Here is a 23,582-nt window from a genome sequence, read left to right as displayed (position 1 = left end):
CAACCTTGCCCAAAAGCCTGCATGTAACAAATAGCTCTGCCTTGTCTTTTTTTTTTTTTTAACTTAAAAACATCCTGTCAGAAATAGCTACTTAATTCTCAGTTCAGAAGTAAAAGCTAAGTTTGACAAAAGTTAATAATGTGTAGCTTAAGAGTTATCAAAATACTTTCACAACAGGGCAATCAGTAACTTGAACCAGCCCTGTTAGGACTAAGTCATCCTTCCTCACTTGTGTGTTTGTTTAGTCTTAGGTCATTTGTACAGTGAGGCTTAATAAAGGGCAAAGACCTTGAGCTAAGGCATTGAGCAGGTCTTACAGGCGTCCTCAAAATTCTCAGCCTTACATACAGCCAGTTTTATCAAAATTCCTTAAATATTTATTCTATAGTTTTCATGAACACGTACGCACTTGCCAAAGCCTCTACATTCATTCTACATCCAAATCTTGGACAATAGTCTATTCAGTCACTGTTGACTTACAAAGCAAACACTTCAAACTTAAGCCAAATTGTTGCTACCCACATGGCTTACGCAGACGCAGGCCCTCACGGCGACTGTCCTTTACAGCATTGGAATTTTCACTGCAACAGTCACTTATTAAGAGCACTGCTATGTAACAAAAATCCTGGGCTTGGTACTAAAGAAGGTAGCACCCTTCCTATACCACGCGTTCCCCTTAGGGAGTATGCACGCAGTTTCATTTAACGGCGAAATCACAAGCAATCACGATTTGCAATCACATTGCAAAGGAAATGAAGTAAATATGACGCCAAATGGGAAGTCTTTACAGAACAGGGATGTGAATGGAAAACCGCACCTAAGAAAGAAAGTTCTGGAGGTCATTTGCTTTGGCTTTAGCTATGACTCTTCCTTTACCAGTAAGATACACAGGATAATACCTGTCTTTATGATGACTGTGATGCAGAGAAAATAAATTCACGACATTTGCAGGGAAATGGAGGGAACTGGAAACGATATGGCAAGCAATGTATTCCACATTCAGACAAATACTGCAAGATTCCTCTCATGTTGAGCCTAGATTGTATTTTTTCTACAGGTGTCTATGTGTGAGGGGGGAACATGCAGGGTATAAAACTACAAATGGGGGGAGCTGGAGAGATGGCTTAGTGGTTAATGTGTTTGCCTACAAAGCCAAAGGACCTCAGTTAGATTCCCATGTAAGCCAGATGCACAAGGTGGTGCATGAGTCTGGAGTTTGCAATGGCTGGTGGCGCTGGCATGCCCATTCTCCCTCTCTCTCTCTCTCTCTCTCTCTCTCCATCCCTCTTTCTCCCTCTGTGTGTATCTGCCTCTGTCCCTCTCTCAAATAAATAAATAACTAAATTTTTAAAAAATTTAAAAAAAAAACTGTGAAGGGAACCATGAGAAGGGAAAACAGGTCTTGAGTGAAGGGGGAAAGGGTTAAAAAAGAAAAAGGATGGGGGGCTGGAGAGATGGCTTAGCGGTTAAGCGCTCGCCTGTGAAGCCTAAGGACCCCGGTTCGAGGCTCGGTTCCCCAGGCCCCACGTTAGCCAGATGCACAAGGGGGCACACGCGTCTGGAGTTCGTTTGCAGTGGCTGGAAGCCCTGGCACACCCATTCTCTCTCTCTCCCTCCCTCTATCTGTCTTTCTGTCTATGTCTGTCGCTCTCAAATAAATAAATAAAAAAGAACCAAATAAAATTTTTTTAAAAAAGCACAGGAGTTGGTCACAGTGGAAGCAGCTTCTCCAGCCCTGCTGAAGGCTTCTGATGACTACAGCCCTCTTGGCATTTTAAAAAAAAAGAAAAAAGATGGGGCTGGAGAGATGGCTCACCAGTTAAGGCACTTGTCTGCAAAGCCAATGGACCCAGGTTCAACTCCCCAGGACCCACGTAAACCAGATGCACAAGGGGGGGGCATGAATCTGGAGTTTGTTTTCAATGGCTGGAGGCCCTGGGGCACCCATTCTCATTCTCTCTCTCTCTCTCTCTCTCTCTCTCTCTCTCTCTCTCTACCTGCCTATTTCTGTATCTCTCTCAAATAAATAAATAAAAATAAAATATTTTTTTAAAAAAAGAAAAAAGAGCAACAGAATATATGTAGTTTGAGGGCCAGAAGGATGGCTCAGCTGTTAAGGCGCCTGCTTACAAGGTCTAACAACATGAGTTTGATTCCCCAGGACCCACGTAAAACCGGATGCACAAAGTGGCACATGCGTCTGGAGTCTGTTTGCAGGGACTAGAGACTTTGGCATGCCAATTCGCTCTCTTTCCCTATCTCCTTATTTCTATCTCCTTTCAAATAAATAAATAAATATTTAAATATTAATAACATTTAAATATGTTTAAAAAGAATATATGTGACATGAAATCAAAAGGGGAAAGATACTAGAAGAACAGGGACCAGGGCGGTGGGGACAAAGACACGGGAGTGAGCAAAGGGAATAAACACAAACAGCATGTTCCAAGTGGTAGCACATCAGCACAGGCTAAACTCAAAATTTTACTACTCAGCTAAATGCTAAAGAAGAAACCAGAAGAACAAAAGATCTTTTATCTCCTCCACCCATATTAAGGTTGTGGGACTAACTTGGCAGGAATGTTTATAAGCAAAAAAAAAAAAAAAAAAAAAAAGATCCAGGTAATTATAGAAGCAACCATTATTCACATGGGTGGGTGGAGTATTTTAGATGGTTGAAAATACATTCCAATCCATTTTTATCACTCTCCAGGTTTAAAATGCTCAATTTTCTGAAGTCGTAGGAGACCTGGCTCAAAGCAATTCACAGGCTTAAGAAAAGTCTTAGCATTTATAGTGGACAAGTTCATAGAAAGAAGGTGTGAAGGAACGGGGATATCTGAGCATGTTCAAAGACTTGGAAACACACAAGAAATGTCTTCATAGAGTGGAGGAGTTTCCACGGGGAAGAGAAACTGGGATTCCTTTGTGCAGCTTCTAGGAATGGAGGGTTTGAAATAACCCAAACTCAGTCTAACAATGATTTGCTTTGTTTTATTAGAAGTTTGGTGGTACTAAGATGTTTCCTCAACTCTAGCTTTTAAATATATATCTGCCTCCTTTTGTTTTTTTCTTTTTGGTTTTTCAAGATAGGGTCTCACTGTAGCTCAGGCTAACCTGGAATTCACTATATAGTCTCAGGACGGCCTCAAACTCACGGCGATCCTCCTACCTCTGCCTCCCAGATGCTGGGATTAAAGGCATGTGCCACCATGCCCAGATGCCTCTTTTTTTTTTTTTTTTTAAACAGAGTCTCACTATTTATAACCCAGGCCTGTCTTGAATACATGAAACTCCTATATCACCTGCCCAAGTCCATCATTATCATGCCTGACCATTTTTAAAAAATATTTTGTTTATTTTATTTATTTATTTGAGAATGACAGAGTGAGAAAGGCAGAGAGAGAGAGAGAGAATGGGCTCGCCAGGGCCTCCAGCCATTGCAAACGAACTCCAGATGTGTGTGCCCCCTTATGCATCTGGCTTACGTGGGTCCTGGGGAATCCAGCCTTGAACCGGGGTCCTTAGACTTCACAGGCAAGCACTTAACCACTAAGCCATTTCTCCAGCCCCCTGACCATTTTTTAAAAATTAATCATTAAAGTCACACAGTTTTGAAGATTTAACAATAAGCAATAAACAAATAAGCAAGCTTAATGCGTCACTCCAGGAAGCTCACAGGCCACGTAGCCTGGTGAACACAGCAATGAACAGTAAGAGACTCTGCTTCAGATGAGGTGGCACACACATGCCCACACTCACACACATGTTCATATACAACATACACACACCCAAAAAGAATGAAGATCTAGCCGGATGTGGTGGCGCACACCTTTAATCCCAGCACTGGGGAGGCAGAGGTAGGAGGATCACTGTGAGTTCAAGGCCACCCTGAGACTACATAATGAATTCCAGGTCAGCCTGGGCTAGTGTGAGACCCTCCCTCAAAAAAAAAAAAGAAAAAGAATGAAGATTAAATCAATTATCTACTCTTCTACCTAAAGAAGCCAGGCACAGTAGTACTCAGAAGGCAGAGGAAAGAGAATTGCCACAAGTTCAAGGCCTGCCTGATCTGCATGGAAGTCCAAGGACAGCTATTGCTACAGAGTGAGACCCTGTCTCAAAACACAGAATGAGGAAGAGGCAGAGAATATAAAACTAAGTCCAAGTTAATTTGAAGGAAGATCAATAAAGATAATAACAAAAATTATTAGCTGAGCGAGGTGAGGCATGCCTTTAATCCCAGTACTCAGGAGGCAGTGGTAGGACGATTGTGGTGAGTTCGAGGCCACCCTGAGATTACATAGTGAATTTCAGGTCAGCCTGGGCTAGAGTGAGACCCTAACTCTAAAAAACAAAAAGAAAATTGAGGAATATAGAACTGACAGTAAAAATTAACAAAACTGAATGTTACTTCTTTGAAATATTACTGAAACTAAAAAAAAAACTTAGAAAGTATGATCAAGGAAAATATGCTTAGAAAACGCAATGAATAATGAAAAGAAGTGACATTAATGCTAGTTATTTCACAAACTAAAAAAAGATTTTAAAGAAAGAAAAATGCAAACAGATTTATGCCAATTATTGAACAATTTTAATAGTTGGAAAACCTTTTGAAATATTCAACTTGCTAAAAGAGACATATGAAGAAATATAAAATTCAAATATTCCTATGTCAATTGAAATTTATTAAAAGTGTTTGCATCAAGAAAATTACATTCCCAGATTAGCTTCATTAGTAAGTTCCATGAAACACTTATGGAAATTATTAGAACAATCTCATAAAACTCTTTCAGAAAACAAAGATAAATAGCTAATGTGACTTTTCATTAAAACTAGGTGTTGAGCTAGAGAGATGGTTTAACAGTTCAGGAGCTTACCTGTGAAGCCTAAGGACTCAGATTCAATTCCTCAGTACCCATGTAAACCAGATACACATGTAAGCCAGATACACATGGTGGTGCATACATCTGGAATTCATGGGCAGTGCAACCATTCTCTCTTGCTCTTTGCCTTTTTCTCTTTAGCTCTCTAAAATAGAATGAATACATAATTAAAATTATTTTTAAAAAAACTAGATGTCAGGACCGGAGAGAGGGCTTAGCGGTTAAGTGCTTGCCTATGAAGCCTAAGGACCCCAATTTGAGGCTCTATTCCCCGGGACCCACATTAGCCAGGTACACGAGGGGGCTCATGCATCTGGAGTTTGTTTGCAGTGGCTAGAAGTCCTGGCACGCCCATTCCCTCTCTCTTCCTCTCTCTCCTTCTCTCTTGCTCTCACTCTCAAATAAATAAATAAAGATAAAACAAAACAAAAAAAATTAAAACAAACTAGATGTCATTACAAAAAAATAAAAATTACACAATATACCTCATGAACATAAATATAAAGTCTATACAAATTACCAAATAACTTCAGCAATATGCAGAAAGAATTATTTGGTGTTCCTTCCAAGGATGTAAGAGGATTTTCATACTTTAAAATTATTAACACTTTTCATATTAGTAGACATAAAACCACCATCTCCGTACATACAGAAAAAAGCATTTGAGAAAGTAGAATGATAACTGACAAATAAAAAGAAACGCATCACAGGCTGGAGAAATAGCTCAGCAGTTAAGGCATTTGCCTGCGAAGGCAAAGGACCCAGGTTCAATTCTCCAGGACCCACATAAGCCTGATGCACAAGGAGCACATGTGTCTGGAGACTGTTTGCAGGGGCTAGAGGCCCTGGCATGCCCATTCTCTCTATCTGTCTATCTTCTCTCTATTTCTCTCTGCTTGCAAAGAAATAAAAAAATTAAAAATTAAAAAAAAAGAAATTCATCAGCCAGACATGGCAGTTCATGCCTACAGTCCCCGCCCTCCAGAAGCTGAGACAGGAGGATTGCCACAAGTGTGAAACCATTGTGAGATACACAGTGACTTCTAGTCTAGGATATCCTGGACTACTGAGAGAGACCCTATCTCAAAAAGCAAATATATCCAACGAAGAGCAGAAGGGACTTCTTAAGTATGATGAAGGGTATCTAGGAGAAACCCACAGCTAATAATCATACTTAATGGTGAAATGTTGAATGATATTCTCCTAAAACCAAGAATAAGAGGAGCATAGATGGGCATGGTGGTATACACTTTTAATCCCAGCACTCCAGAGGCAGAGATAGGAGGACCACTGTGAGTTCAAGGTCAGCCTGGAACCAGAGTGAGGGCCAGGTCAGCCTGGGTGAGACCCTACCTCAAAAACAAATCAAAAACTAAAAATTTGTTTAAAAACGTAAAAAGAGTAAGAATGAGTATGTTAGCTATTACCATTTCTATCCACTATTGTTCTAGAAGTCCTAGCAAACTTTCATTCACATTTAACATGATCGTTTACATGAAAAATACAAAGAAAAAAAAGCTAACAAAAAAAAAAATAAGCTATTAGACCTAACAAATAAATTCAGAAAAGCTGGAGGACACACATCAACAGACAAAAACCAATCCCACCATTGCGGTCAGCTTCTCGTTGCTGGCAGAAAGCGCCCAACCAAATGCAGCTGCTTGGAAGAAAGGCTTGGCTCACAGACTCCAGGGGAAGCTCCGTGATGGCCGGGGAAACCGTGGCATGAGCAGAGGGTGGCCATCACCTCCTGGCTAACATCAGGTGGACCACAGCAGCAGGAGAGAGTGCCAAACACTGGCAAGCAGAAGCTGGCTATAATGCTCATAAGCCTGCCCCGGACAACACACCACCTCCAGCAGGCTCCAGTTTCCAAATTGCCACAAGCCAGGGACCCAGCATTCAGAACACAAGTTTATGGGGACACCTAAATCAAACCATCACACCCATTCTAAAATGACAGCAGGAAACAAGTGAGACTATAGTGTTTTCACTTCTTTACATTTAAATCCTTAATCATCTATAATATATTATGTGAATAGAAAGGGTATAGAATTTTTCCTTAATGTCCATTCGATAATTCCATAATAGTCTCCAAATAACGTATCTTTTGCTCACAAGTTAGAAATGCTGCCTCTTTTTGTTTTTAAGGTTTTTTTTAAGTTTTTTTTTTTTTTTATTTGAGAGCGACAGACACAGAGAGAAAGACAGATAGAGGGAGAGAGAGAGAATGGGGGCGCCAGGGCTTCCAGCCTCTGCAAACGAACTCCAGACGCGTGCACCCCCTTGTGCATCTGGCTAACGTGGGATCTGGGGAACTGAGCCTCGAACCGGGGTCCTTAGGCTTCACAGGCAAGCACTTAACCGCTAAGCCATCTCTCCAGCCCGAAATGCTGCCTCTTATCATTTGTTGACCTAATACCAAATGTCAAATTTCATGTTTGATATCTCCTTTTAAATTTTCTAACCGTTATTGTCTAGTTACCAAAAACTTCTAAATTGAGGTGATGTTAAATTAGGTCAATTTAAATAGGTTGACTCTATTTTTTAACAATATTTCACCTTCCCATCAAGATGAATATATATTTTTCTGCTTATCCAACTCATTTTCATTTCCCATTTGAATATTGTTACGGTCGAAGTATGAAATGTCCCTCACAGGCTCATGTACATGGGTGTGGTTGCTAGCTGATAGGCTTTTGGAAAGTGATTGGATCCTCTCCCAGCTCTGATCCTGATTCGTCCCCTGATGGATTCAGAATATGATGGTATTGTGTGGAAAGTAAGAGGGGGAGCGCTGGAGAGGTTGCTCAGTGGTTACAGTACTTCTTTGCAAAGCACAATAACAAGGTTCCAGTGCCCAGTACTCACATAAGCCAGATGCACAGTGGCGCATGTGTCTGGAGCTCATTAGTAGTGGCTGGAGGCCCTGTGTGCTGGTTTGATTCAGGTGTCCCCATAAACAGGTGTTCTGAATGCTAGGTTCCCAGCTGATAGAGATTTGGGAATTAATGCCTCCTGGAGGGAGTGTGTTGTTGGGGGCGGGCTGATGGGTGTTATAGCCAGTGTCCCCTTGCCAGTGTTTGGCACACCCTCCTGTTGCTGTGGTCCACCTCATGTTGGCCAGGGGGTGATGTCCACCCTCTGCTCATGCCATCATTTTCCCCTGCCGTCATGGAGCTTCCCCTCAAGCCTGTAAGCCAAATAAACCTCTTTTTCCCAGAAGCTGCTCTTCGTTGGGTGATTTCTACCAGCAATGCGAACTGGACTGCAACACCCTGGCGTACCCATTCTCTCATTCTCATTCTCCCTTCACCCCCCTCTCTCACTCTCTCTCTCTCTCTTTGCAAATAAAAGAAAAGGGTGGAGTCTCCTTGGAGGAAGTAGGTCTGGGGGTGTGCCCTTGCAGAAAACATCTTGTCCTGTCCTTTTCCTGAATTCTCTTTCCTCTGCTTCATGGCCACTATAAGATAAACTGCCCTGCTCCTCCATGTCCTTCCCACCATGATGGGCTGAAGCTTCTGAAACTGTGAGCAAAAAGAAATCTTTTCTCCCCACAAGCTGTTTATGTCAGACATCCAGTCCCAGGAAGGCAAAGTCTGACTAATAACGAAGTGGATACTTCATACGTGTGTGGTATGATGTGAGTATGTGCAATGCATGTACTAATGTGTTACTGTCCCGTGAGCAAATTTGCCAGAGGGGGACATGAGGTACCGTCCTCTTCCGCTGGCCGGCGCCGTGTCCTTGGGCAAAGGCTCTCACTGAACCTGAGCTGATCGCTTTCTCCACACAGGACAGTGTGAGGCCACGCTGGGCTTTGCCCCGGGTGCCGGGGATCAAGCTCGGGCCCTCAGGCTTGCAGAGCCAGTACTTCAACTCACTACGGGCTCGTGGCTTTTTCTGAACCCAGTTTTCAAACAAGCTGTTGCTGAAATTGACAAGACAACTTTACTGAGGTTATTGTTTTTAATTCGTTTATTTAGCTCACATGTGGCGGGTGGTGTGAGTCCGGGTCTCCTGCCACTGCAAACAAATGCCTGTCTGGCTTCCTGTGGCTGCCTGGGGAAAAGTGAACCCAAGCGAATGTCCTCAACCACTGAGCTGTCTCTTCACCCCCGGATTCTTAGGGTTTAAAGCACTTTAACATTTTTCAAAGTTTAAGAGTTCATGAACAGACAGCTTCATATTCTTCTGCAGATGAAAATTTTCCTATCATTCCAAATTTTCTTCTTTGACAATGAGTACTAGAATATTGATAGTGGACATTCTTACTCATTATTATTATTTTTTTTTTTACTAGAAATGTTTCTTTAGGGCTAGGAAAATGTCTTAGCGGTTAAGGCGTTTGCCTGAGAAGCCTAAGGACCCAGGTTCGATTCCCCAGGACCCACATAAGCCAGGGTACTAGGGTACTACATGCGAATGTGTCTGGAGTTCGTTTGCAGTGGCTGAAAGCCCTGGCATGTCCATTCTCTCATCCTTTCTGCTTCTTCCTCTCTCTCTCTCTCAAATAAATAAATAAATAAAATACTTTAAGCCGTGTGTGGTGGCGCACATCTTTAATCTCAGAACTCAGGAGGCAGAGGTAGGAGGATCATGGTGAGTTCGAGGCTAGCCTGAGACTACATGGTGAATTCCAGGACAGCCTGGGCTAGAGTGAGACCCTACCTCACAAAACCAGAATAAATAAATAAATAAGAAGAAATGTTTCTTTAGCATAGCTGGTTTAGATGATGAATGGCTAGCCAACAGATTTCTTGACAGAAAGCAAACAAACCTATGTAGAAGTAAGTTTATCACATTATGTAAATAGCCACCTGTGTAGGTTTTACAACGTGGAATACGTTAAGTGCTGTTGTGGTAGCTATAAAGAGGAACCCATGGATGTTTTTCCTTTAGCATTTCAATGTGAGGATTTATTCTAATCAATCTCCGGTACTGAATTTGCATATGGAATATAAATCCAAATTTGATTGTCATGGATTATTCTTCTGTGATAGTACAGTTCTCATTGCAGACATTGCATTCATACGAAGAGTCACATGAACACTACAGAGATTCACCTACACCTTCATTTTTTTTAATTTTTAATTTTATTTATTCTAGAGAGAGAGAATGGGCACACCTGGGCCTTTAACTGCTGCAAATGAACTCCAGACGCATGCACCACCTTGTGCATCTGTCTTATATGGGTCCTGGGGAATAGAACCTGGGTCCTTTGGCTTTGCAGGCAAGTGCCTTAACTGCTAAGCCATCTCTCCAGCCCCAAATATTTTTATTTATTTATTTGCAAGGCAGTACAGAGAGAGAAAGAGGGATGGAGAAAGAGAGAGAATGGGCATGCCAGGGCCTCTAGCCGCTGCAAACAAACTCCAGATGCATGTGCCACTTTATGTATTTGGGAGAGGGAGAGAGAAGGAAGCAGGAATGGGGGAGGATGGGTGCACCAAGGCCTCCAGCCACTGCAAACAAACTCGAGACACATGAGCCTCTTTCTGCATCTGGCTTACATGGGTCCTGGGGAATCGAACCTGGGTCCTTTGGCTTTGCAGGTGAGTGTCTTAACCATGAAACCATCTCTCCAGCCATACAGCTTCATTTCTTTTATTACGCTGTGTCAAGGTTTATGTTAGTTTTATTTTTCTGGCTCTATTAAAACAGCTTGGAAGTGTTTCTTCATTCTGAATGCAGCGCAATGGATCAGTCTCAACAACACAAGTATCATTGTTTTGCTTTTCATTTTAGATTGGAAAGATGCTATTGCAAGCCTATGGGGGCTGACACTTTGGGGTGAACCACTTTTTAACAATTTTCAATTTGTTTGAGCCTGTTTTTTACTTATAATATCTGCTTAATCTAGTACCAATTTTGATCATTTGTACTTCATTTAAAAGTGTTTTGTCCCCCCCAAAAAGTGTTTTGTCCCATCCAGGTTTCTAATTAATTGGCATGTAGTCATTTTAATTACCATTTTCACTTCCTCTAACTGTAATTGTTTGAGATTTTTCAGAACATCATGAATGTTTCAGCTCTTTTCATTTTACTTTTGAAAAGGAAAAAAAATAAGTCAAATTCAGGATAATTTTGGTTTAAGAAAGGAAATCAAAAAAGAAAAAGATGGGCAGGGAATGTAGCTCAGTTGGTGGAGTGCTTTCCAAGCATATACAAAACGCTGGGTCAATCCCTAGAATGGCATAAATCAGGTAGGGTGGCACACACCTATCATCTCAGCACTGTGGGCAGAGGCAGGAGGATCACAAATCCAAGGTCACTCTTAGCTACATAGTGAGCTACAATTTGAGACCAGTCTGGAATACATAAGACTGTGTCTCATAAAAAAATAAGAAAAAGAGGGCTGGAGAGATGGTTTAGCAGTTAAGCGCTTGCCTGTGAAGCCTAAGGACCCCGGTTCGAGGCTCGGTTCCCCAGGTCCCACGTTAGCCAGATGCACAAGGGGGCGCGCGCGTCTGGAGTTCGTTTGCAGAGGCTGGAAGCCCTGACGCGCCCATCCTCTCTCTATCTGTCTTTCTCTCTGTGTCTGTCCCTCTCAAATAAATAAATAAAAATTTTAAAAAAATAAGAAAAAGAAAACAAAAAAAAGAAAGAAAGAAAGAAAGAAAGAAAGAAAGAAAGAAAGAGGGGGTTGGTATTGCATATATGTAACTACAATGATTGAGATGGGGAGGTAATATGATGGAGAATGGAATTTCAAAGGGGAAAGTGTGGGGGGGAAGGAAGGGTATTACCATGGGATATTTTTTATAATCATGGAAAATGTTAATAAAATTGTGAAAAGGAAAAAATAAAAAAAAATTTTAAACTTAGATTTGAAGAAACAGAAAAAAATGTTAGAAGCTGCTAATGGTATTCAAAGTGACTATGACACAAATTAACAGGAATGATCATTCTATGTCAAAAGAATTGTTTACATATATAATAAAACTTGTTTTGATTTATTTAAAAAAAGGAAAGAAGCTGGGCGTGGTGGCTCACGCCTTTAATCCCAACACTCGGGAGGCAGAGGTGGGAGGATTGCCATGAGTTCGAGGCCACCCTGAGACTCCATAGTGAATTCCAGGTCAGCCTGGGCTACGGTGAGACCCTACCTCAAAAAACCAAAAAAAAAAAAAAAAAAAAAAAAAGGAAAGAAAGAAAGAAAGAGAAGGGGGAAAGGAGGCAGAAAGGGGGAGGAAGGAAGGAAGAAAAGGAGGGAGGGAGGGAGGGAAAGAAAAGGGGAAGGGAAGGAAGGAAGGGGAAAGGAGGGAAAAGAGATGAAAGACAGAGAAGGAAGAAAAGAAAGAAAGAGAGGGAAGGAGGAAGGAAGGAAAGAAAGAAAGTGATCCTGAAGGGGGAAGAGAACTTTTTGAAAAGGAGATGAAAAGGCAGAGAAAGCAAAGGATAGAAAAAGAGAAGCTGAATGAGAAAAACAAATATAGTATAATGACTGTAAAAGTGAAATACTGGGGTACAGACCTGTAATCCCAGCTTTTGTAAGGTGGAGGCAGGAGAATCCCATGTTCAAAGCTAGTCTCAGCTACATCAAAGAAAGAGGGAGAAAAAAAAAAAAAGAAAGAGGGAGAGAGAAAGGGAAAGAAGGAGGCAGAAACTGAGGGGAAGGGAAGGGCCCGGCATGGTGGGGCACGCCTTTAATCCAGCACTCCACTTGGGAGGCAGAGGTAGAAGGATTGCTCTTGAGTTCAAGGCTATCCTGAGAATACATAATAAATTCCAGGTCACCCTGGGCTAGAGCGAAACTCTACCTCAGAAAACCAAAAAAGAGAAAACAGGAAGAAAAGAAGGAAGGAAGGAAGGGAGGGAGGGAAGGAGGGAGGTAAGTACATGAGTTTGAGGCCAGTCCAAGCTATGTGAGATTTTTTTTTTTTCTCCTAAAAGGAAAGAGAAAAAAAGCACAGAGGAGTGAACATCACCCCATCATCCCCCAAACTCCCCCTACCCAACCCCACCCCCAGACATATGTGGACTAGTGTTGCTTGAAGCAGTACTACTTAAACAGCCAGTCGATGGACCCTTTGCTGCTGATGCAGTGAGATCATACTCATTGCAAAACGCAGCTCAAAGACTTGCCTGACACCTTTATCAGGAAGCTTTGCCATAAAAAAACAGATCTCAGCTGAACTGACAGTGTGCTTGGCACCCTATTTCATTTACATCCTGGGGTAACTGGATCTTGTTGGGACAGGTCACCATTGTGGGCACCAGCACCTCTGGTATCCACCAGGCCTCGATCAGATGGTGCACCCGTGTGTCCCTCACTCTACTGCGACACTCCAGCCAATGTTGTGGCCTCAAGAATGCTTTTAACCTTCTGGCTAGTGGGCGCTAGAATACCCCTTGATAAATGAATGAACCCATAACAAATTCAGCACACCTAATAGGTAATCGATAACTACTGACTGCGAAGGTCAGGGTGAAGGCATAAACAGTGTGACAGGGTCTTGAACACACTTGCCACCTGTCTGCCTCAGTACAAAGTTTATGCAGACAAAGAAACACTGTTTTCTTCTCCCAATAGCACAGGCCTGTCCTGAGGGGTCACCTTTTTCTAATTCACTGGAAGATCCTATCAGGGGCGGGACAGATAGCTCAGGGGTTAAGGACACTTCCTGGGCACGCATGAGGGCCTGAGGGAGCCCTGAGATTGCTCAGATCGATTCCCCAGAACCCATGTAAATAGTAACCACACGGCTTTATAAGCTCAGTCCTGTGGAGAGCAAAGACAGCAGAATTGGCTAGGGTTCTCAAAACTACCAAGACTCCAAAATCATTGAAAGAGACTCTGTCTCAAGGAAGCAAGTGGATGTGGAACAGAAAGAAGCACCCGATGTTCTCCTCTGACACACGGGGTGTCACATCTACACGCACACATGGGGACACCACAGACATCATGTCTCGATTATTAAACACATGCAAAAACTATTTTTTTTAAAGCAGCCCTGTGAGTTGCCCAGTTTTACAGGACTTGACGTGAATTAACTTCAGAAATGTAGCGCTCCCTCCAGTCTGAAAGGAGATGCTGTAAATTTCGTGTGACAGAAACCAGGGCTCATTCCAGAAGTGCAGCAAATGAGAGTGACAGCTGCTGCCCTCAGGAATGTCCATCATCTGGCTTTCTTCTCCTCTCTTGCTGCTTTTCAGTTCTGACAGGGCTCCTTTAGCAAAGAAAGGGGGAGATTTTTTTTTTGGCTGAAATCTCTAGCTGTACTCAGTAGTACCTGCATATCACAGCTTTGGCATGTCTCTTGCAAGAAGACTTCCCTAATCCTCCAAGTGAGGGGTCAGCGGCTTGCTTCCCCTAGTACGAGCTTTCTTTTCCACACTCTCAACACCTAACGCCGAACTGTCATCTGTGTTTCAAGTTCCTGAAGTGTATTATGCACGGCTGCACTTTCAATGTTTAGCTGCCAGTGCATGACTCCAGGAGGCTGGAATGGGGCGGGGGGAATCTAGCAAAACCCTCCAGAAGAGAGAGGGACAGAAAGCTGTCTGGGAGTAGATCTTTATCCAACAAAGAGTCTCCTAATGGTCCCTAGAAACATGTCTAAGACATTCTAATGGGCAGAAAGGTGCAAAATGACCACTGATTTGGAGCCAGGAATGGGGAGACTGAGATAGGAACACTGCTATGGGTTTGAGGCAAGCCTGAGTTACACAGGGAGCTTCAAGCCAGCCTGGGTTTAAAGAGAGAGATTGTATTCAAAAGGCAAGCAGACAGTGAAGGAGGGAAAGAAAAAGGGAGGGAGGGAGGAAGGGGAAGGAAGGAAAGTCTATTGTTTGTTTTTTTTTTTTTTTTTTTTCTCTTTTTCCCTTGAGGAAATTGGGTCTCTAAGCTCTCAACCTTGACATAAACACTCAGTTCTCACTGAACCTTTCTTCAGAATCCCCACAAAATATTGGGGCAGAGGAAAGAAAATCAGAACTCTCTTGAAGTGGAAAGAAGCAGCAGCAAGAGAAAGGAGAAGCTGTCTTGGTCACCCTGTGTCTATGACAGTCGCTGGACTTTACCCAGCCCTATAAGGTATCTTCCATTATTCCCATGTTCTAGATGAGAAACCCCAAGTCAAGGAACATTTACAAAGGCAGGGGACATGGTGAAGTGGGTGAAATTCTCACTAAGGGCCCGAGTTTAGAACCCTAGCATGCATGTAAGATGCCAGGCATGGCGGTCTACAGGCCTGTGAGCCCAGCGCTGGAGAGACACAAGATTCCTAGGGCTTGCTGGCTAGCTAGCTGAGCCAGTGAGCTTTAGGTGCAGTGAGAGATGCCGTCTCAATAAAGAGGCAATTGAGGAATACCCTCAAGGTGACCTCTGCCCACACCTCTCACAGGTATACATGCATGCAGTTGCACACACAGGCTCATATGTCTACACACACAAGCACACCACACGTGCACATGCACTAGCAAATACAGTGTAAAGGCAAGACAGGCACACAGACCTGGGCATAGGAGCAACACGCTTAGATTTCCCCTACTCCTGCCTTCCTCCCACTGCTTCAGCTGCCAGAGCACAGGGCCTCAGCTCCTACCCTACAGCCCAGACACAGCCAGGGTCCCCACCCTCTCTCCCATCAGAGAAAGTGTCTGGAATTCACTATGGAGTCTCAGGATGGCCTCGAACTCACGGTGATCCTCCCACCTCTGCCTCCCGAGTGCTGGGATTAAAGGCGTGTGCCCCCACGCCTGGCTTCCATGAGTCTTTCTTTCTTAATCATACCTCTGTCACCTGCTCCGTTTGTGATTCCAAGCAAGATACTGTCTTTGCTTGAAGCTCAGTGATTTGATCACTAAACAAGAAGCAATACTTTCCCCCCTAGTAGTTGGAAGACAAGCGTGTTTCTTAAAGACAACGGAGTAAATACTCAAACAATGTGGCGATACCTTTACTGGTGATTGACTCACAATCACAAGTCTTGTTCCTCAGCTTGGCAGCACTGGGAAGTGGTAGCAAGATCTAAGAGGTCTTTGCATCACTGGGAGACCCGCCCTCTTCCAAGGACAGGGTGGCGACCTGGTGACCAGAGTCCCTTCTTCCTTCTCTCGCTTTCCTTCCTGGCTCCGGTTAGTGATCTAGTTCCGCTGTGTCCTTCAACTTGATGTGCTCCATTGCCCGAGGCCCGAAGCGCCGTGGCCAGGTGCCCATGGGCTAATCCTTCAGCACCGTGAACCCGAGGAAACCTTTTCTCTTTATGTGACGTATTTTGTTTTAGGGACTGATAGAGGGCTGAGGAACACCTCCTACACCCGCATATCACCCCCATGGCAACAAGAAGCCGGCACACTCTAAACAGCGTGCATAGGACAGCGATTGGATCGCAGCCTCTTTTTTTTTTTAATTTTTTTTATTATTTATTTATTTGAGAGCGACAGACACAGAGAGAAAGACAGATAGAGGGAGAGAGAGAGAATGGGCGCGCCAGGGCTTCCAGCCTCTGCAAACGAACTCCAGACGCGTGCGCCCCCTTGTGCATCTGGCTAATGTGGGACCTGGGGAACCAAGCCTCGAACCGGGGTCCTTAGGCTTCACAGGCAAGCGCTTAACCGCTAAGCCATCTCTCCAGCCCCGCAGCCTCTTTTGATTCACTTATGAAAAAGAATGATTGTCTCCTTGACATCCAGCACTATCTGGGGCTTATATTCCAAGAAGAAAGTTTGGTTTTGCCACTTCCCTTTCAACTTTCTCTACCCTTCCCTGGCCATCGCCGGTGCCCCTGGGGGAATCCCTCTCTGTTGTCAACAAACTGCCACAACCCCAAAGCTTTAGCTCCGTGGTGTTCAAGCAGAACAGCCTGTAGCCATTCAGGGAGGCCCAGGTCCTTCAAAGAAAGCCTGGGCTCTGCTCCCTGGGCCAGGAAAACAGCAGCCACTTGGCTGAATATGGATAAAGTGACTGCAAATGTGTCACGTCTTTGCAGAGACCTTGAGCTAAAAGCAGGCAAAAGGTCTTTGTGTTTTACTAGGAGACACTGGGGAGAAAGATCCAAAAAGGGCACACTCCACAGGCTCTCTGTAGTAGTCTGGGGACTTTCCAGAGTGCTCCTCTGTCACTATAGTCTGCTCCTCCGTCTGCTCTGAAGGCTAGCCCTGGCTGACTCCGAGAAGCATTAAGGTCCCAAGACTTCTCTGAAATCTTCAGTTGGACTGTTAGCCACGGGCTTGGGGCCAAAGAGCTCCTCCCAAAGATCCTGAAGCCTGGGGCCCATCCGGAACTGCTCCAGGAATACTGACAGGTTCCAAGGAATCCTGCCCAGAGCATTAATTACTTAGAGGTCTCACTAGTGTGTCTCTTCAAAAGGGCCTGCAGGAGGTCAGGGCTACAGTGGAGGTTCAGGTCTATCCTGGCTCATGTCCCCTCATGCAAAAGGAGGAAGTGTTTTACTGAGAGACTGAAAAGATACACTCTACATCCAGGTTGAGGTAAAAGAACCAGTCACAATGGGCCATATATTGCGTACTTCTATTTATTTGAGATCCATAGATAAGTGAAGATTGGAAAGAGCTGGGGGGGGGTACTGTAAACAGGCATAGATTTCATTTGGGGGTGCTAAAGATGTCCTTAAAATATGATGATGGTTGCACAACTCTGAACGTACTAAAAATCTTTTTAAATGTATAAATCACATGTTGTGTGGGTTAATTACTCAAAAAAACTGTTTGAAAACAATCAAGGGCTGGAGAGATGGCTTAGTGGTTAAGCACTTGCCTATGAAGCCTAAGGACCTTGGTTCAAGGCTCCATCCCCCAGGACCCACGTTAGCCAGATGCACAAGGGGGCGCACGTGTCTGGAGTTCATTCGCAGTGGCTGGAGGCCCTGGTGCACCCATTCTCTCTCTCTCTTTCTCTGTCTCTTTCTTTCTCTGTCTGTTGCTCTCAAATAAATTTAAAAAATAAGCCAAAAATATTTTTAAAAAGTAATCAAGGGCTGGAGAGGTGGCTTAGCGGTTAAGCACTTGCCTGTGAAGCCTAAGGACACCGGTTCGAGGCTCGATTCCCTAGCACCCACATTAGCCAGATGCACAAGGGGGCACAGGCATCTGGAGTTTGTTTGCAGTGGCTGGAAGCCCTGGAGCGCCTGTTCTCTCCCTCTCTCTCTCTCTCCCTCCCTCTCTCTCTCTCTCTCTCTCTCTCACTCTCCAATAAATAAAGAACCAAAAAAAAAATTTAAAATAAAAAGCAATCAAGAGGGACTGGAGAGATGGCTCAGCAGTTAAAGACACTTGTTTGCAAAGCCTAATAGCCTCGGGTTCAATTCTCCAGCACCCACGTAAAGCCAGATGCACAAAGTGGTGCATGTGTCTAAAGTTCTTTTGCAGTGGCAGGAGGCCTTGGCATGCCGATTCATATTATTGGTCTCTCTTCTTATTTGTCTCTGTCTCTGTATCTCTCAAATAAATAAATAAATAAATAACAGTTTAAAAAAACAAGAGGACTGGGGATATAGCTCCGTTAATAGAGTGGCTGCCCACCATACACGAAGCCCTGGGTTCTGTCTGCAGCCCCACATGTCGGCAGCTTTAATCTGTGAGCTCAGCATTAGGGAGGTTCAGAAATTCAAGGTCATCCTGGGCTATGTCTATCCAGCTCAAGGCCAGCATGGGCTATATGACACTCAAAAGTTCTTTTTTAACCGGGTGTGGTGACGCACATCTTTAATCCCAGCACTGAGGGAGGCTGAGGTAGGAGGATTGCTGTGACTTTGAGGCGACCCTGAAACTAATTCCAGGTCATTCTGGGCTAGAGCTCTAGATCTTACCTAGGAGAAAAAAAAAAAATTAAAAAGAGCCAGGTGTGGTATTGTACACCTGTAATTCCAGCACTGGAGAGACTGAGGCAGGAGGATTGCCATGAGTTGAAGGCCAGCCTGGACTGTAGCAAGACACCATTTCAAAAAATAAACAAGAATAGAAAAGAAACACACACACACTGTCTTGAGCTTTATCTAACAAAATCAAACCATTGGGTCCAGGTGCAGAGAAAATCCACCTTCATTACTCCGGTGAACAACCACAAATCTAAGCTCCATCCATCCATCCATCCATCCACCCACCCACCCACCCACCCACCCACTCACCCATTCCAAATACAGCCATGAGCTCTCTGCCCACAGGCCTGGACTCCCTTGTCAGCAATAGACCATCCATTCTCCTCACTGGACCAGCCTGAGCCTGCTTGCTGGATTCAACCTAGGCTCTTAATCACATTTTACAAGGAAGACCTACCCTCCTGGACTTCCATAGAAACGAACTCCCAAGACCTCCAGCAAGCAAGGCACAAGCTTTTATTTCTGCTGACCACAGAACCGCCGCAGCCTCCCTTCCATATCGTCCTGCTCCCTCCCCATCCAGGAGAGAAGAAATGCGCCCCCCACCCACCCAGCGAGGCTCCTCACTGAGAACCCGTTTTCCTAGGCGGGGGTAGGGGTGGTGAATATCCTGAGAGCTGCACGCAAACTCCTTTGGAGCTGCTCATTGATTCAGGGCAAGCTCAAGCAACCCCAAGCCTCTCACACACGGGGAGTGGTTTCTAAGAACTCCGCACCCACGTCTGCAGGTTGCCTCCAGGCCCTCAGCCAACCCACTCCGTGGCCCAGGTAGGTAGGTCCTCTTGACTGGACCCGAACCGTGCTCTGTCTGGGAGCCCTGCGTGCCAACATTTAGCTTCTGGGGACGACTCTTAAGCCCCCAGCTGCATGCAAGGAGACTGAAAGCAGAGTGGCCCAGCAGAAAGAAAGGAAAACTAGTGAAGAATGGATTCCCCCAACATCTTAGCAGCAACCTCCAATTTGCCCAACTAACGCTAAGTGCCTGGTGCGTCCATCCAGGGCAGGGCGCAGCCGTGCGTCTCAGCATCTCCATCCTGCGTCTAAGCGCTCTGGTAGGCGGCTCCCTGTGATACCTGGGCTCCCAGGTCCTCAGCTACCAAAACCTGTGGCAGTACCACTGATGACCGGGTGACTTTCGTCCCCCCAATTCGCCTAGGTCTGACCTCCCCAGCCACCCACTCCCCAGTAGAATCAACGCAACGTGTTCTCAGCGCACACACGCTTCTTTAAGACAAATCGCTAAGCCTCTTTCCCAACACAATGTCGCCTTCACTAAACATCTTCCAAGTGGAAACGCTGGGGGTCAAGTCCGGTTTCTTCCGGACGCGTGCACAATTCTCGGTTGGTACTGTCTGCAGGTGGCTCGCCCTCCGCAAGATGCTTGCCTTCCCCACAAATAAACGTAGTTGAAAGACCGACTGACCTGTGCACAGCGAGGTTCCAGCCCGGGTTGGGGAACCTCTTGGCGCCTGGGGGGATCTGGTCCTTTAGAGGCCCACTAGCCTGGCTCAACACCCCCCAAGAACACTTCTTGTCTGTTTTCTTTTGAATCAGCTTCTCTGTCTCGAGTCCCCTTCCCGGCCCCTCTCCAGCCGCCTGGGGCTCTCCTGCCCTACCCTCCCGCTGCGCGCGCGCCGCGCTTCCGATAAGAGGGAAAGGGACCGGCTGCCCGGAGCCAATTATAAAGCGGTTGGTGGCCGCGGGGGTGGGGGAGGCAGACCCTTACTTGCTCTCCTCCTCCTCCACTGCCTCCCCGCCCTGCCCTGCTTGGGTTGCAGAGGAGCCCGCCCACGTCTCCCCCCACCCACCCTCCAGACCTGGCGGCCGCCCCGGGTGCACCCGCAGCCAGGTACCAGGGTGGAGGATGTCGCCTGTCCCCAGATCCTCAATCAGACCCGGGAGCTTCTCTCGGGGAGGTCTGTAGACCTCTTGTTTGCAAGCTTCTCCATCCATCCCCAAAGGGGGGGGGGGGGGGGAAACGAGCCTGGCCACCCCAAGTCTGCGTCTGCTGGGTCTGCCCTCCCTCCCTTCTCAGAACAAGGCCAAGGCTGTCAGTGAGAAAGTCAACGAGGGGCGTTAAATGGACCTTTTTAAAATTTATTTTATGTTATTTTTTGCTGGTGGTCCAAGACGAAATCAGTCCGGCCGTGTGGTTGGGACGTGCCCGGAGCAGGCTGCCCACGCGCGGATTCGGAGACGGGCACCGTACCCGTGAAGAGGTTCTGCCTTCCCACCCGGACCCGCGCGCTCCTCGCCTATCCGGACACCCTCTTGTAACTGTCGTCTGTCCCGTTTTCCCCACGCTAATGAACCCACGCGCCACGCAGAAAGGGACACTTTAGCAAGACCCTGTTTTGTGGGGAAATACCGGGAGGGAGTGTTTAGCGGCCGCCACGGGCTAGCAGTGGAGAAAAGCAGGTGGTCCGATCAGAGGTCCAGAGCCAGCCTTCGCGGTGCCCAGCTCAGGACCGGCGCGCACAGGGACTTTGGCCACCTACGGTGGTTCTGGGGACACCCGCAACCTTCCAAACCTCCCTTGCGTCGAGTTTGAGTGGTGTTTGCTCCCCCTGCAAATCCCTCTTAATTTCAACCTGGGGTGGAAATGGGGGGGGGGGTCTGGGGCTCCTGGGCCGGGGTCAGCATTGGCCTCAGCTCCGCACGGGGCGGATCTGTCTCCGCGGTCCCCAGGGCGCAGCCAAGCGCGGTGTGTCCGCGGTGACAGCGCCACCTCGTGTCCGCACGGCGTTGGGGCGGCGAATTCTCCCTCCGCCGATGGGGGAATTCCCCAAAGGTAGGATTTATTCCCAAAGACCACTTCGGTTAGTTCTCCCTTCTTCTGACCCCACACACGCGTCTATGATGCACCCTCTTTTCTTTCTTTCTTTGTTTTCTTCTTCTTCTTCTTCTTCTTCTTCTTCTTCTTCTTCTTCTTCTTCTTCTTCTTCTTTTCTTTTCTTTTTTTTTTTTTTTTTTTTGAGGTAGGGTCTCACTCTAGTCCAGGCTGACCTAGAATTCTCAGGTGTCGAACTCACAGGGATCCTCCTACCTCTGCCTCCTGAGTGCTGGGATTAAAGGCGTGCGCCACCACGCCCGGCCTATGCTCCCTCTTTTCAAAGTTGACTCGCATGACCGTCACACAAGGATAGTGACGACCGTGTAAACTTCTTGTAATACGGGTTGGCAGCACAGAGTTGCAGGAAAAGGGTGGGCGGGGTGGTGCAATTACATAATTACAGGATATTGAGAATTGTTGACTCACTGATAATTTGAAGGCATGAAATATGTGTGTAAATATTAGGTCTATTTAGTTGAATTAGAAATCATATGATTTGGGGCTGAAGAGATGGCTTAGCAGTTAAGGTGTTTGCCTACGAAGCCTAAGGTCCCAGGTTCAATTCCCCAGTACCTACGGAAGCCAGATGTACTAGAGAGCGCATTTATCTGGAGTTCGTTTGTAGTGGCTAGAGGCCCCGGGTGCATCCATTTGCTGTCTCTGTCTCACTTTCTCCCTCTCTCTCAAAAAAAGTAAATAATAATAATATCAAATGATTTGGGCAAAAGAGATGGCTTACTAATTAAGGTGCTTGCCTGAAAAGCCAAAGGACCCAAGTTCCATTCCTCAGTGCCCACATAAAGCCAGATGCGCAAAGTGTCGCATGTGTCCAGAGTGTGTTTGAGTGGCTGGTGACCCTGATGTGCCCAATCTCTCTCTCTCTCTCTCTCTCTCTCTCATTCTCTATCTTTCTCACACTCTCAAATAAATAATTTTTTTAAAAAATCATATGATTTGGGCTGGAGAGATGGCTTAGTGGTTAAGCACTTGCCTGTGAACCGGAAGGACCCTGGTTCAAGGCTTGATTCCCCAGAACCCACGTTAGCCAGATGCCCAAGGGGGCCCACGCGTCTGGAGTTCATTTACAGTGGCTGGAGGCCCTGGCGCGCCCATTCTCTCTCCCCCCTCTCTCTCTGCCTCTTTCTCTGTCACTCTCAAATAAATAAATAAAAATAAACAAAATATTTTTAAAATCATATGATTTGTATTAAGTAGTCATATAAAATGTTATTTGTAAATTTTCTATCACGTTTTCCATCTTTTTAACTTTTGAATTCGTTTAATGATGTTTTATTGATGGATTGTTTTCTCTTTGTCGGTGTTGTTGGTTGGTTGACTGGTTAGTTGATTATTTGAGATCTCTTCTCAGTCTGTAGCCCAGGCTGGCTTCAAATGTAATGTGACCCTCTTGCTTTGCCTCAGGCCTGCTGGAATCACAGGCATGCGACACCACTCCCCAGCTTTAACTTCGGAATTCTTGCATATCACTTTAAATGGAGATAAACTCCAATTAATGTTGAAGCAGCGTGGCTGGTTTCAATCAGTTGTTCATTTAGTTGCAGTTGTGTGTGAATTTCCAGCCCTTTCAGAAGTGTTTATTCTCGGCTTCTGGTAGACTACTGAGAGCTAATTACAGAAACAAGACCACCCTGAAATTCTCCTTCAGTCTACGTGCTGCTCGGCGATATCTGGAATCTTCTCAGAGGTAGCCAAAAGTTCCAGCTTCCCAGAGCAACTGATTCTCAGCCTCAGTTCTGACATAACTAACTGTAATCCTACTTCCCTCTTAGGACATACTCACACACAATACAATGGCCCCTCTCATTCCTGCTTCCCCAAAGCTTTGCAAGAAGACTTTGGTCTTAAATCTATAAAAGGCTCTGTCCCCTGCCTTTTCATCTTGGCAAAGTTCTTTTGTCTTTATAAGCCTAACTCCCCAGTATAAGAATTCAACAGTGAAGTATGTTAGGATGCTGTCATGTGAACTCAGTGACCCGTGACTGTGGACCTAAGCCATGG

At 45.4% G+C, this 23,582-nt stretch overlaps 1 protein-coding gene across 5 annotated transcripts in view; it reads right to left on the bottom strand.

Annotated features, from left to right (window-relative positions):
* The window catches only part of Col14a1 (collagen type XIV alpha 1 chain), a 252,858-nt gene extending 232,293 nt beyond the window's left edge, over positions 1-20,565 (bottom strand). For 4 of the 5 annotated variants that reach the window (XM_004661366.2, XM_045144602.1, XM_045144600.1 and 1 more), the window contains exon 1: positions 20,154-20,360. The gene's annotated coding sequence lies outside the window, so the exon portion shown is untranslated. Of the gene's footprint in view, positions 1-20,153; positions 20,361-20,547 lie in introns of those variants that run through there. The other variant, XM_045144601.1, reaches the window with a different exon arrangement.
* Positions 20,566-23,582: the final 3,017 nt, after the last annotated feature.

The sequence above is a fragment of the Jaculus jaculus genome, chromosome 2 (genome assembly GCF_020740685.1).
Source record: "Jaculus jaculus isolate mJacJac1 chromosome 2, mJacJac1.mat.Y.cur, whole genome shotgun sequence".
In the NCBI taxonomy this organism is placed as follows: domain Eukaryota; kingdom Metazoa; phylum Chordata; class Mammalia; order Rodentia; family Dipodidae; genus Jaculus; species Jaculus jaculus.
This window is presented reverse-complemented; position numbering and strand designations above follow the sequence as displayed.